The sequence below is a fragment of the Lutjanus erythropterus genome, chromosome 13 (genome assembly GCF_056507025.1).
Source record: "Lutjanus erythropterus isolate fLutEry1 chromosome 13, fLutEry1.hap2, whole genome shotgun sequence".
Classification (NCBI taxonomy): Eukaryota; Metazoa; Chordata; class Actinopteri; order Lutjaniformes; family Lutjanidae; genus Lutjanus; species Lutjanus erythropterus.
The window spans coordinates 7769446-7785843 of NC_139329.1; the positions used below are offsets into that span (position 1 = coordinate 7769446).

Here is a 16398-nt window from a genome sequence, read left to right on the forward strand (position 1 = left end):
CGTCTCTTCTCCCCCCCTTATTTCTTATGATCTCTCTACTCTCGGCTTAGTACCAAAGACATAAAGTGGCCTAAAAGATACAAAATCACAGCTAAAACTACAGAAATGAGACTCAGGTTGTAAGAAATGGAATTATCCATTAAAGGAGCAATGTGTGGCAATCTTCTGTCCCAAAATACTGCAGTTCAAATAGCGAATTGGAGCCATAGCCTGTATATTAAATAGCTTGAAACCCTATTTAATATCTGATCAGCGGTTAAAGCGAGTTGTTTCCCCCGCTCCCCTCCTCCTCAGACTTGACAGAGCTCAAGCAGGCAGGAACACTACAGAAGCACAGGACAAGCAACTGCACTCCACTGTAAGTTGATCAGCTGTTTATTACTCTGTCAATATAAAGTTAGGCCTGTGATCCTGAAAACAAAAACTACTCTGGAGTTTGAGTTAAGTGACGGCCTGAATTACTGCATTCCAGACTTAACATATTGCCGTTATAAACATAACCTGTTAAAGATTATTAATGATTTCTTACGACTCATAAAGAGACACTTACTTATCTGAACTTTAATTAATGTGAAACAGGTAAACTAAAACAGTTATTCCAGCCTAGAATTGAACTGGCAAAAGAGGACATTGTGGCTGCAGTGTTATTGTAAGAGAAACAAGTATTTTCCACTTAACATTTCCTTAATGTCTGATGACATATCATGGTCATTTTATGAGAAATTACAGTAGATATATTACAGAGTTCTCCTTTGACACGTGGTCATACAGAGTGAAAGAAAAGACTCAGGGGTGCTTATACTACAGTGAAATTTCCATGCTTACCAAAACAGCTCAAATAACCACACAACTTGACCAAAACATGCAAAAACTACCAGGGAAATACGACATGTTGCAACAGTTAAGCTGTGCAGCAAACTCTCAGAAGGGTTTGGGAGATTTCCAGCAGCACAACAACAATCTCAAATGGGGTTTAACACTTCAAATCAATTCTCACACTGATAAAAAGAACCTCAAAGGAAAATATTTGATTGTACTCCGAATCTAAACTTAAAGCGTAACTATGTAACTTCTGCTATACAGTAGCCACTGTAGCCACAACTGACTATTATAAATGAATGGTGAATGGCTCAGTCGTCTCGGTTATTCAATGTCCAGCTAAAGTTTGCCAACATTAGCTTAGCATATGCTAAAGCTTGCTAGTTTCTACAAGTCATACAGATCAAACAAGAATGCAGATCCTCACCAGACAACAATAGATGATGAAGCACCTACTGCAATCTCACCACAACTGCCAGATGCAACCAGAGATTAGTAAAGTTCAGCCAACATTAACGTGACCCCCACATGCGTTGTCCCGCAGTGTTTTTTTTGGCAAAATGGAAGTCATCACTTTACATGGATGATTCCAGTGAATAATGTACTGTCCTCACATAGAGACTACTTTTAAAGAGTTGACGTTAGGCCATTTGGATATAAAATATCATCACCTCACCACCCTTTTATCCTATTAGATATTTGTGTGTAATTTTGTCATAATTAGCGCAAAGAATCTTGATTATGGGCAAAAATGTGTGCGGTGAGGTCACCATGACTTTGGCCTTTGACCACCAAAATTTAATTGAGTCCAAGTGAACGTTTGTGTCAAGTTTGAAGAAAAGCCCTCATGGCGATATTGCATTCACAAGAATGAGATGACTGATAAGACATAAAAAGCTTTTAAAGAATTCTGGAGCACAGAGATCCTTTAGCAAATAGTCATGGATGTGCATTAAAAAAATCAGCTCATTGGTCATTCAGTTCAGTAGTATTCAAGATTTACTGCAGACAAGCTGCAGGTCCAGGCATCATGCACACACATGCATACATGGGAGTGATTACATGATCCCCTCCCAGCTTATGCCTGGTGGGGATAATAGTGTGTGTGTAGCAGAAAAACCTCTGGGTGCATTAATTTGAGCCAGTGTGTGTTTCATTTGAACGATTCGACTTTTACTATGGAAGACAAACTGTAATGGCAGATGAATGAAGATGTAATTACTTTATACTGTCATTCACAGTTACTAATAGCATCTAAAGAACAAAAAGGCAAATCAGTGCTAGCAAAATTACCATAAAATGTTACAGGCTCTGAGAAACACAGAAGCTGTTAAATTTTTCATTCAGCTAAAACTTATTTGGTTTCAACTTGGCCATTACTTAGCTATTTCTGAATAATGCATCACGCTCTACGCCGAGTGTGGAAATGTTATCAGAGAACAAACAACAGTGAGTAATCACTGTCAGGCCTGCTCAAGACTAAAACTGAGGTCGTGAGCACAACAGCAGGGAAACATTTTCCCACTGCGAGAGAGCAGAGTGAGCTGTTGTCCCGCTCTGCACTGTTTATCATGTCTATTCCCCCGACCGGGAAAGTACACAAGACGTAGCTGAAATCTAGACTTCCAGCTCGCTTCCTGCTGAGGTCAGGAAACACGGGGTTGGTTCAGGCTTCCCATGAAGGGTTTGTTCCCCTCATCAGTTTATCTGCTGGGTGCTAAAACCCTGAGATCATGTCCACACTAATGCAGATAAACCTGAAAATACTGTTAATGTGTTTCCTGTCCACAATATTGGTTTGTAGGAGCTATTTCTAAAGGTGTGATTCTGATTCTGATGATGTGCTAAACAGTGTGGCTGGTGACACAGTCCACTATCTTGTCAGGGTAAAGTTTTGCTTCCTCTAAACCTCTCAGTGGACAACCACCTAAACTACATATTGTGTTCCTTTTTTAGTTTTTAAATTCACACAATATTCTGGGAACTTTTCTGGTTTTTATGTTGGAACGTTAAATACTGGTGGAATGAGGATTTAAAAATGGCAATAATATGAACTACCAATTTGCATTTCCCATTGAATGTTAATAAAAATGGACTACATGTCTCCACCTCCTCCCAAATATGAAGCCAAAACATACCAGCTACGAATGCTGCCATCTTGGACTGATAGGGTTGTCTGTCATAAAGAAAAACAAATTTTAAAGATGATTATTGTCACTAGGGGATCTATAAAAGTGACATATAATCACATCTTAAGTTATCTAATGTTAGCAAAACACTAGCTAGCTCATGGCTGATGTAGATTAGCATTTTGCTAACACTGTCTATCAGTAACTAGCTAACAATTGGTGTGAATTACCTAGCTAGTTAGCTGGTGTTTTGCTAACAGTAGACTATATATGCTGTATATATATATATATATATATATATATATATATATATATATATATACATATGTCACTTTTACAGGTCCCCCAGCAACATGTTCAAACGTGCTCAAAGTGTGGGTTTCTTTTCAACATAGCATATCTACGTAGCCTGCAGGAACAGGAAAGAACAAAGTTGACTGAGATTCCAAAAGGGGTGGGACTTAGGAATCGTGATTGCGAGCAGAGGTCAGTTGTCAATTGAACCCCCCAGTGAAACCCCCAGATACCTAATTAAAACCAAACTGATCAGAGAAGTGAACACTTGATCAGGCATCAGCATGACAGGAGCTACCTAAATTAACAAAAAACATATTTGGGAAACATTCATTTGATGTGAACTTTGATGATTTTGTTTGGTCCCAGTCCCATCTGCTAACATGGAGTGGGCAGGATTTATGATTTTTACTGCAGCCAGTCACCAGGGGGCAACTGAAATGTTTTGGCATCACTTTCAGGGAGCTGTCATGTCGTCCGTCTTTATATACAGTCAATGGCTTTCCACTTTCTTCCCATACTTCTCTTTATTTTATTTTCCTAGATTGCTGCATTCACATTGGGACTTTTTACTAAAATTGGCCAGTTCTTGCAACAGGAAATCACAACTTTTGGCAGAGATATAAAATCAGGTTGGAAATCAGTTTAATTTGATCTGCTTACTGTTTTCTTTTTGGGAGGAATGCTATAAAACTGAAAAAAAAGATCATAACGTATATAATTTAAAACAAGGAGAGATGAGTATCAATCACTGGTACTAAACCGGTGCCAGGTTAAAAAGTTTGGGCTCAAGTTACAACATTTAATGAAAAAAATGTAGCTAAATGCAAAAACTCAGGAAACAATTAATTTACTTCTGCAAAATAATAACTGATGTCATGTGTTTATTTTTACACCCAATTATTCTTAGTAGTATTGATAAGTATCTGTATCGATAAGCAGTATCACTATTGGTATCAGTTCAAGTCTTACATAGCATTCCTGAAAACAAGTGATTTTATCTAAAGCAGTAAAAACAGAAACTAAAGCTGCGTTCCGCTGACAGAGAAACAGAAGCATGTATGATAGTAGCAGCTGTACTGCACATCTGCTATGGGTGTCCAAATGTCAATATTAAATTAAAAAAAAAAGATAAAATTTAGCTTTCAATTTCAAGAATCCAGTTGTGAAAAGGCAAAATGGGCAATTCTCCAAGTTTTTGTTTTTCTCTCCACCCACACTTATTCCTGGCATCCAGCATGTGTCCGAATAAAGGAAGAATCGTTTTAAATAAGAATTGGAAAATGTAAATGACAGGTCAGAACATAAAAGCAATGATCTGTTGATCTTTACAAATCAAGACTTGATTGCAATGGCAGAGCCATCAGTGCAAAATGAAAAAAGCTTTAAATCGAAAAATCAAATCAAATATTGATTGTAACACAGAAAGTCATATTGAATCTTGACACCCCTCATACCTGCTAATGTTGAAAAACACTTTTTGTAGAGATTTATAGGCAAAAGAAATACCGTCTTTCTGACATCGCTGTTACATAAAAGAGTGTCTCAGAGTGTTTCAGACGTGGTGCTGAAACAAAGACCATTTTAAAAAACACTAACGATATCATCGGCCATTGTAACTGTGGACATTGTGATATGTTAATTAGGAATGTGCGATTGGTCAACTATACGATTAAACGCCGCCACCCTCGCTAGTCGGCGCCAGAAATACCAGAATAAACTGGTGTGTAACCACTCAACTGGAGCAATGTGTAAACACATTCAGCACAGACAGGCTGCTGCTAGCACTGCTAACGTTAGCCACACTGTGTTGTCATGTTTTGTAGGTTAATGTGTGGCACAGCACAAAGTGCCACACAATTGAGCTGCAATTAAAATACAATTTTACTTCCGTAGAACGCGATTAACCGCTTTAAATTACTCTTAATGCACATAGTAGTTTTTCAGACAGCGCTTAACATTATAAAGTAATAAACTGTGCTCAATTTTAGCTGCTCTCCAAGTGTTTTGTTACTGCTAGACTAGTCAACCATTTTAAATTAAAATAGGTGTTTATTCAACAGGGAAATTAGTCACCAGGAACATCCCTAATGCCAATTCACTATATGTTGTCTGACCCTAAATCAGACTTGTAGTCTCCTATAATACTCTGTTGTGTGTGTACGTGTACGTGTGTCCCCTTTTCCAAAGTCAAATTCAAATATATTTAAAATGATTATATCACTTCTTCATCACATTAAATCAGAGGGCCGGAGGAAGCTCAACATAACCAGGCTTTCTTTGCATGAGCTGGCTTTGACAGAACCTAAAACCCCAGTCAGAGATAACAGCCGTCACAATGATGGTGATCAACTTTCCTTGCATTAACGCAGGCTTTGTGCACAGTCACATAAAAAGGGGTGTGTGATCATTCAAGACTTACAATTTATAATGGAGAGCTATGGAGAATATAGAAATATATCATGAGATAAAGCAACACTGTTGCTGCGAATAAGGTAACAGAGGAATGCTGGCAGAAAATTAGTTAATGAGCTCTTAATGCTGGCGTTTAAATCTAACATGACAGCTGCACATTAAACAATTAACTGTATTTAAAAATGATACTCTCAGTCTGACACCGTCCCATAATGAAGGATAAGTGGAAATTACTTTAGTTTTGAGCCAAATCAAAGTTGTGCACTGCAGTGTCTGTAGTTGTTTCATCATTCTTATAGAGTGTGGATGATCTAACGGGGAAAAAAATTAATTTCTGCATCACCAAACAGAGGTTCCCGTGGCAACGCAATGCATACAGTATTTGTTGCTGTGATATGGTTTTGCTCTGTGGCATTACTATTATACAGTGTAGGAACTTTGCACATATAACATCAACTTATAAAATCTGAGCATCCGTATCCCTCATACAGAATATCGTCAGGAAAAGAATAAGTTAAAGAGCAGCTCTTTTTACAACCAATTTAATCTGAAACCCTGAAATCGGAACCTGCAGGTTATGGGTTCAGCATAAGTTACCATGGTGACCTAGTCAGGTTAAGAGAGAGCCACCGTCATGGCTCTGAAAACTCTGATTTTACACTCAACAGAAGTCACTAACCCATTTAATCTCTCCTCATAATACACCCCTCAGATGTTACTGTGCAATAAACTACCTACGTGTGATAAATTAAAGTTGTGTTTGAATATTTCTCAAATTCTGTAAGTAGACTTGGCATCCTATATAACCTGGTGAGATAATCATTTTATTTCTGTCTAAAAAGCAAAGTAATGCGGTTGCAGGTTCAAGCACTTCCTGCAAAATCAAAACACTTTTTAAACCTTGAAAATTTAAGTGTCCACAAGTTTTTCAGCACCCTTATGAACCCTGGTGAATCTGTTTTTAAAAAACGAAAAAAGTGAAAAGACTCTCTGCAATTTGGTGCACGCTGTTTCATATCAGCTTTTATGAAAATCTGTATAATGGAGAGAATAAAAGATCCTGCAGAGTAAATATGAGGTTTTTCTCTTTACTTACACACACCCCAATGTCTCATCAATGACTAGCTTACAATATGTTGCTGCTGAATCACCTGTATGGTAATGCCATCTTATTATTATCATCAGAGCACCTTGTGAGTTATAGGAGTCCCTGTCCAGATGCAAACAGTGGAAAAGACACATTTTGAAATCTGAGATGTGTTTGCATTAGAGTGGACGAGAGACAGACGGACAGACAGACAGATGAAGACGAGGAGAGGAGAGACAGGGAGGCCGGGCAGTCAGACAAGCCAGCACAGGCTCCACAGCCTCCTGCAGCCAGAAACCAGCTCCCCCTCCCTGCTCCCCATGCACACCCCACCCCACCCAGGAGGATGCCTATTGTTCCCCCATCCCCTAAACAAAGCCTGCCCCCCACCTCACCCCACACCCCTCAAACCCACCCTCCCTTTTCCCCACCTACCCCCGTTGCCCCCTGCCCCCCACCCACTCAGCATTGTTGCTCTAATAAACCGGCTCCGCTCCCTAAATTTCATTACACACAGGCTCAGGCTCCCCTTCATTTACACTTTAAAAAACACAGAGAGCAAATTCATCTGGATTCATCCTGTCACTTCCAGCAGAAAATCACTACGTTTGTGAGCAAAAACTAAATAAAAGGCAGAAGTTGTTATAGTCTAAGATGTGTAAAATCAAAACTAGGGCTGGGTATCTTTCAGAGAGCTTCGACACCAGTCCTGATATTCATAACTCCACTTTCATACCAGCTCTTGAAAAATCAGGACTCAACATTAAGGACTGCCTGCTTGCCCGGGGCAAGTAAAATGCCATGTTGGGCAAGTTGTAAATACAGAATTACATCTTATGACAACTGATTAATTGTTAGAATAACTTTTCCTGGAAAATGGCAGAAAATGTTGTTTTCAACCTCTCAAATATGGGGCTTTCCTGCTTTTCTTCATTATTATCATATTAAACTGAATAAGATTGGGGTTTAGACTGAGAAAACAAGACATTTAAGAACATCATCCTGAACTTTGAAAAAGTGGGATGGACTTTTTCGCCATTTCCTGACATTTAATAGAAGTTGCAGCCCTCAATTAAGCATGACAATTAACTTTGGTCTTTGTTGGTATTTCAGAACTGCAAATACATAAAACAGCTTGTACAGGGGCAAGTAAAAACTAAAGTACATTTATGGACAAACATTAACGTTTAACCCTGACGATACTTTTATCAATACCAATTTTACATAACTGACCAACACAAAATGAAAATGACATTACACATTACAGTGCAAATCTTTAGTTTGTTTTTCAGCTGCTTTTTTCAATGTTTCATAAACATAAACTCATTTACCACAATGTGATTAAAATAAAAACAAAATTAAAACAATGAATCTATTATTAAATTAATTGCCAACTATTTTGATAGTTGATTATTTTGTGTCCTCCTTTTATTTATTTATTTTTTTAAATGTCCAAATTCTCTGATTTGCATTTCTCAAATGTGAATATTTTCAGCTTTTTTTTACTCCTCTCTGACAGTAAGCTGAGTATTTTTGGGTTGTGGACAAAACGAGACATTTAAGAACGTCATCTCGGGCTTTTTGACAACACTGATCTTCATTTTCTAACATTTTATGGACCAAACAACTGATTGATTAATCGATAATGAAAATAACTGTTAAAAGTGATTTTGGAAAAACTGGTCCGAACATGCTGAGCACACAGACATACATACATCTGTGTGCTCCACATGTTTGGACCAATTTTTCACCTGACAAGATTGTGAGAGGATTAATTATTCGATTAATTGAGAAAATGACTGACAGATTGATCGACAATGAAAATAATCATTAGTTGCAGCTCTATCTAACCTTGGCATTTCTCCACTCAAAGCACTTTTACAACATTAAAAATAAAACAACTTGGAGATTTACTCCTAAGATATCAGAATTTGGAATCAAATAACAATTAAAGTCTGGTACCCAGCTCTAATCCAAACAGGAAACTGTAGGAGTTGGATTTAATTGGAATTAAAAATAACTAGTTTATTAAAAAGAGAAAATTCTCAAATTTACACCTCAATAGTTCCCAACAGCAACAGCACAGAGCTCCTCACAGCCTGATTCACTGTATCACCTGTTGATTCATCCAGACTGACAATCTGCACCGAGCAAAGCTCTCAATTAAATCAGCTAAGAAAAACACACTAAATGATTTGGATGAAAATGAACATCCACATCTGGACGTCACAAGACATCGTTTCATGCCAGGAAGATTACTCCTCCTAATCCCGACTCCAGAAAAATCTGTGTGCCGGATTTTCTCCTCCTGTCTTGAAATGAGACGACAGATGAAACAACAAGGAGGATGGCAGCAAGCAGCCCTCCGCACACAACTCCACCATATTGTTACAGCATTGGTGAAGTGCACCGACACACACACAAACATGCGCACGTACACAGCGGTTGTGACTAAAGCACACAGAGGCCATATGGTGCGTCCTCATCCACCGACGCCTGTTGCTGCTGCAACAATAGGCCTGCCTGGCCTGGACAGCAAGAGGCAAACACACACTCTCAGACACACACACACACACACACACCAAATGGTCGTTAGTCAGTCAGTCTGTGTTGCTTAGGCCCAGAACAAACGCCTGGATTTGCATTCTGCACCTCCCTTGTCCTCCCCTCTCACTCCCTCTCTCTCACACTCACACACACACACACACACACACACACACACACACTTCCCTGGTCTCTACAGGTGCACGGAGCACTCAAAACAGATGTCAACGGACTGGAGAGGGAGAGGCACCGGGGGGGAGGGAGAGGGGAGGAAAGTGGAGGGACGACGGGAGGCTGTTTGCCCAGGGTGACTGACAAAGCTTTGTACACTTGCAGGCCTAGACACAGCAAAGACAATGACACACACACACACTCCTTCTTCTGTTACACTTCTTGAGACCACCTGATTTATAATTCTGAAACACTTTAAAGAGAGAAGAAAAGGGCAGTTTGCTCCTAAGACAGGTTTAACACTTTTTCAAAAAGGCATAAAAATTAAAAACTATTTTGTGTCATTTCTTAAAATTCATATTTTTCAGGAGAAATGTCGTCATAGACACTGCTGCTGGTGTAGATTATCACTAAGTCTCATTTATTAATATTTCACACTGTTGCCAGCTAGAGATGGACCAAAAGTCAGTCGAGAAACTGAATAAATGTACACACACCTTTAAATTCCTTTTATAAAAGAATTTTAGATTTTTCTGTTTTGCTTTTCTGATAATTTAAAAGACAGTTTAATGCTGTCTCCATCTCACACACTGACTGTTTTGCAACTTTGGTACAAGTGATAACTAATCAGTAACTATATCATGAATTACTGGCATTTTATGAGAGAAAAAATATTTGTCAAATCATTGAGAAAATAATAAATCGATCATGACAATAATCGTGAGCTGCAGCCGTACCAAATGTAGATATTTTTATCTGACTCGTGAACTCACTGTGAATGCAAGTCTTTCACAAAACAAAACATTCATCTCCCTTAATTTGACAATTTCATTCAACCACATCAGTACCAAAAAGAATCCTTTTATCGCACACACCCCTCCCCTCATCTGACAGATGGATTACTGTTACAGAAGTAATGCAGCTACTATGGTTCATGCTACAGGCTGTAATTTTCTCCAATAATTACATTGTGGTTTGGCCTGCGTTACCACAGATCTCTCGCTATAAAGGACAAGAGCAGTCCTTTAATCAATATTTAAAAAGGAAATACACAACATAACAACTATAAGCCCAGATGGGGGTTGCCTGGTGACTTAAAAAGCTATAATGTCTCTTACAAAATAACCACAGATACTTAAAACATGATGTATATGACGTGTGAGTTGGTGTAAAATGAACCAAATGACACTTTCCAGTCATACGTTCACTGGGTATTATTTTCATTATCAATTAATCTGTAAATTAATTTCTTAGTGAAGGAGTTGTTTATCAGAAAATTGTGAAAAATGTTGATCACAGTTTTCCAAAGCCCGATCTGCTGTCCTCAAATGTCCTGTTTTGTCCACAACCCAAAAATATTCAGTTTACTTTCATAAATTAAAGAATATTCACATTTCAGAAACTGACATCATTGAATTTGGACTGTTTTTTAAAAAAGTGAGTCAAAACAATTAATCGATTATCAAGATACTTGGCAATTAATTAAATAGTCAATAATTGATTAATTCATTAAATTGTTGCAGCTCTAATGTTCAGAAAAGCATAAGATGACCCTCACTCCAGTTTATCCCAGTTCAGTCTACAAACAATATAAGATGGAAACCGTGAATTTCCAGTAAAAGATGAGTCAGCTTTGAAAAGGTGGGAAAAATGTTTGAAGAAATGAGTTTTAATCTCTGATATTAGTCTTTTTTTTTTTCTTTAAAATGGAGAGGAGGAGTAAATGCGTTAACAAATCCAGCAGCAGCCTGTGTGATCGTGTTTCCATTGAGCATATAATGTGCTCTGTCCGCTGGGTAAACACTGACTGTGTGCATGTTATCAGCCCGTGGCCTGTTCCTGTGACTGGGGCCTGCCTGCCTGCCTGCCTGCCTGCCTGCCTGTGAAGGGAAAGAGAAAACCCCGCCGATGCAACAAGTCCCCAATTCACTCCCAGCTTTGTTAAGCTGCCTCCCAGCGCTGCAGCGAACATGTTTCCATCCGCTTCGCGTTACACGAAGGTCAATTCGGGACCTAACTCTGATATAGAGACATCCTACACTGTGTGTTTTAGTCTACGAGAGAAAGAAGTGATAGAAAAGCAGCTTTGTTTTGTTGCTGTCGGGAGAAAGGAGGATAAAGTGTAGTGAAAGCGACATCCCTCGCTTTGATTCTCACGCGGCTGGGCATTAATAAGCTTGTTGGACTTCTTTAACATCTATCAGGGGGTGGACTGTGTCGATCGCGCTCGTGATGTCGCCGAAATTGTTGTAATTTCAGTTTCATGGACCACTTCAGGGTTTTCGAAACAAGCGAAACGTCCGGGGGCTTTGAGACGCGCAGGCTACAGGCTGAGGGGGGGAGACTCCTCCTTGGGAACTTACCTCGATTCATACGCGTCTTTATGGATTAATTCCCACACTTTTCCGCGGATCGGAGTCGCCACAGCATCGGTAAGCACTCCGCCAACTCCAGAGTCTCCTCTCGGTTTTGGTTTGATGAAGGATCGGGCGCGCTGAGTGCGTAAAATGCGCAGCGTCTCTCCAAGGATGCGAAATATGCGCGGAATGGGAGCAGGAATGAAATGAACGCAGTGGACTGAGTTGAACGGGGCGGGGTGAGAGGGACTGGCGTCACCCTGGATGGATGAAACAGAGTGAGTGAGAGATGGGAGGATGGGTGGAAAAAAAAAAAGAGCGAGGGGGAAGGGGCCGGACTGTATGGGCTGCGTTCAACAACAAAAGAAAAGAGTGGAGCGCCCTAACTCTATTCAGAGGAGGAGGAGAATGGGTCGAGATAAAAACAAGGTCTGCTCTGCGTGGACGAGCAGCTGACGACAAATCTCCCCCCAAAATACAGTGACAACATCTGTGAAGGTTACATTTAAACTTTCACTGCCACGTCAAATACATTTGAAAGTAAAGTTAGTTGACAAAAATAAAAGTAAAACTAAAAAAGTCAAAATAATTCAAAAGCCATTCTAAACACTTTAGACTTTAGATGTGACAGATTCATGGGCATTTATGAGCAGAATGTGTCAGAAATGGAATGTAATATTTTCATCAGTGTATCATCACCTGAAATAAAAATCTATCTTAGAACAGGGTCTGCAACCTGTGGCTTTAACAAAAAAAATAAATAAAAATGAATAATGGTTCTTTCTTGTTAACATTTTACTTTTCATGTGTACATCTAAACTGATTTTTACATTCTCTAGTTGTAAAAACATGTAGCCTATACATGGAAGAACAAAGTTGTAATATTTTGTCAGCTATGGCTCAGCATATGTTCTAAATTTCACCTGTTGCTAGTTTTAAGTCACCCTATGCTAGTTGTGGGTGCTAATCAATCAATCCACCCATCAATCATTGAGGAAGCTAACCTGTACCATTTTTATACCAAAATTACAGTGTATATGTTTTTAAAAAAAAAAAAAAAAAACATGTATAAACCCACTAAAAAGGCAACTGGCCTTTTCCTCCTTGCCAGTAGACTTGCTTTCCTCCCTGTTTTTATTTTTTATTTTTTTCTGATGTGTGGTGGCAAGCCAAGACTCAATTCATGTCTGCAGGAGAGCAGAGACAAAGCGTTGAAATGCCTCTGTATTTTCAGCTGTCATTACTTTTATAGCTTCTAACTGAATCTCTGTGGTTTTAAATTTAGTTTCTCTCGCTGTTTGTGCATTCAGGTATCTGCTTTATTTTACTGTCTTAGTCATGTTGAATTACTGCTGATGAAAACCCAATATTTCCTGATTTTGTTGCTTCATAATAAAAAGCTTTTAGATAACAAAATAACATGGGGCTTTTATTGTGAAGAAATAAAATGTCTATTCACCATTCATAAAACAGTATAAACACAACTAACCCAGGGGGAGGGGGTCTGCTGTTGTGATCCATTTAGGACAATAATAGAGACCTAAGGGGTCCATGGTAGAGATGTGCGCAATTAGTCGACTATACAATTTAACATCCCCACCCTCGCTTATCTGCATCAGAAATACTAGTACTACTAACTAACTACTTATCAATATTTTATTCATGTACAAATTAATCGATAGGGAAATAAGTGGCTTTGTCCATGGCCTGAAAAACCCCATTTCAACATCCTGCACACTGGTCCTTTTATTAAGAAGTCTCACTTTTGTGTTTGAATAATTCTAAATCAAAAAACACTTTAAAAGAAAATTGTCAATATCGCCCCCGAAATACAATTTAACCGATTCATATCCTTATTATGTCATAGCATATAAGCAGCCTCCATACACAAATATACAGTTAATATTAAGTTGTAGGGACTATAAGCAACAAAAAGCAGTGTTTTAGGTTTCAGTAACATTATGTCTGCCAGTATTGTTAGCAAGCAGTTCTTGGAGGGAAATATGTGACAGATTTATTGACTGAATTCTTTCACAATCCCACTGATAATTAAACAAGAAACAGCAACAAAACAGCTGGGAAAAACACAAAATAGACAGGCCAACATTTGAGCTAACGTAACCTATTAAGGGATATCGATAATGTTACTTTCAGTTTGTTGTCTTTTTGTGTTTATAGAGGCCATCAGTAGGAATATATTCAGGAATAATGTTGGCTGTGAGGTATCTAAATCTTTTTCTATCAAGCAATGAAATTCAACTTATTTTACTGTGGGCCCCACACCCACCGGACCCCCCTGAAGGACCCCTGAGGCTGCTGTGGACCCCACTTTCAGCAGCACTGCCCTAACCAGAAAATCTTTGTCTCTCTCTCAGATCTTTGAATGCAGCAGGCAGCCGCCTCCGCCTCATAAAGGAGTTGTTGTTTACTACCAGGCTCTGCCTATCTCAGGTTTCATCCCCTCAGGCGCTGCTGGACTGTCATCTCCCCAGAGGGAGGGGCTGTGACATAAAACAAACACAGATATGCCAGGGTCACAGACTGGAACACCTACTGCAACTCGACACCACAGGCGGGCCAGCCAGCCAGCAGACTAGCATTCCACATGGCAGCGTGTCTGTGTTTGTGTGCGGAAGTAAAATTCTCACAGATGCATACAAACATACCCACACACACACACACACACACATAGACACACACACACACACACAGCTGACTCATATGTGGATTGTACACATGTTCTCGTCACATCTGTGTGGAGGCATGTGTGTCTCAGACTCAGAGACATGCAAACAGAGAACAGGCTAGTAAAACATTCAGCCTGGTGACCTTATGGTCTCCAGTCTGACCTCAAATCTGACCTCACCTGGTTTCCTGATGTTTTATTAATGCTCTCTGTGCCTGGGATCCTATATCCTCCTCACTGAGGGCCAAAGACTTGATTCTAAGGACAAAAATGCAATTGGACATCTATTATTTAGAAATGTATCAAGTCAGCATTAGTTTGCCGAGATCTATGTATGGTGTGGCATGGTGTTGGTTTATGATTCATAAAACGATCCAAGTCACTGCTCAGTTCTCGTCAGAGTAGTACAGCCATAAAATCCAAATAGATCTGACTGTCACTCCCTAGAAACTCTTTGAGTTTAGCAAGCTCTACTTTGGGCAACGCTGCTTAAACTGGAACCTTCTAATCTGTGCATCCATTTCAATCTGTGTATAATTTAATATTTTCGTCTCTTCTGTGCCTGTAATGACAGAGGAGAAATAGATGGGAGTAGAGTATGTCAGTGTTGACGGACGCACAATGTGCCCTCTTGTGGTCTCTGGGGGAGCAGTCTAAACAATGAGGGTGTGGAACCTCCACATGGGTTTGAGTTTAAAGTGACATTTATGAAAAGTTGGCCGGAAATTAACAGGTTACCCAATCCAAACAGCATCCATGATACCTGCAACCTGAGCACCTATCAACTATTGTCTGATGAAGATTTAGCCTCAATGGGCAACGGCCAATGTTTTGGGAGCTACCGATGTAGCCGGCCGATGGCCTGATAGCAGATAATGGACATCCGGTCCAAGACTTCCTTTTCCGTGCGCTAGTCATTGTTTACAGTCTTGAGATGTGGAGTTGGAGGCTAATCTCTATGAACCGATATCTGCATATGAATGCAGATACACTGAAAGCAACATTTTTTGGCATCAATGAGCAGTAATTAAATACTAGCCTTTCAGCCTGTTGTAAATCAAGTGGTCTGAGAGAGAACTAGACTTCTGCACCTTCTCTTGGATCCTTTTCAAGCTTTAGGAAATCTGGCCTGTGACAGTAGACTTAAACCAATCACAGGTCAGCTCAGAGACTGGCTGTTTCTATTGGTTGTGGACTAGTGGAGCTGTGCATGCACTTTCCTTCAGTGAAACCCTGAATCAATGGCAGAAACTCCTGAAGGAAAAGTTGTTATAAAATGGAATTATCAGAAATCTTAAAAAGAGTCCAGCTAATGAGCATCATGTGTAGCCCAAGAGTTTGTCAGCTCGTTCGATTACTTTTGACTTCACCTTCAGTTGTGTTCAATCACGTTTACCATGGGGCTTTTGCCAAGAGCTGAGAGAACACGGTGAAGCTGAGACACAGAACCGACAGACACCTGCTCAGACCCGGGGAGCTACGGATGAGAGGGTCAGTGACAGACTGGAGGTTCTGGAGGAAGAAACACCGGAGTCACTCTGACGCTGACTGCTTTATCGGCAGGAGGGGAGCTCAGATGTATGATTCAAACTTCTGGGATTAAAAGGCATTTTTTTTAATTTTCAGTCCTGCTTCTCAGCCCCTCTGCAGCAGCGATCCACAGAGAAATCACAGACCCACGTACTGGCCAGGTGAGAGCCTTTGTTTGTTTTTTTTTTAAGTTTTGAGATTTAAAAGTGGATTCATCTTCATGTTTGCTTGTAAACCTGTATGCAGCACCAACCACAGAGGAGCTGACTGTGCTGTTTACAGTAAAATAATTAGTCAGCAACATTTCCATCACGACTTCCCAGAGGAAAGAAAAAATTCAAAATAAGATCTCGTCTTTGTCTAGCC

At 39.6% G+C, this 16398-nt stretch overlaps 1 protein-coding gene across 1 annotated transcript in view; it reads right to left on the bottom strand.

Annotated features, from left to right (window-relative positions):
- Positions 1-12075, bottom strand: part of tead1a (TEA domain family member 1a) — a 63281-nt gene extending 51206 nt beyond the window's left edge. Inside the window, exon 1 of the mRNA XM_084733778.1 lies at positions 11823-12075. The gene's annotated coding sequence lies outside the window, so the exon portion shown is untranslated. The remainder of the gene's footprint in view (positions 1-11822) is intronic.
- Between the last annotated feature and the right edge of the window lie 4323 nt (positions 12076-16398).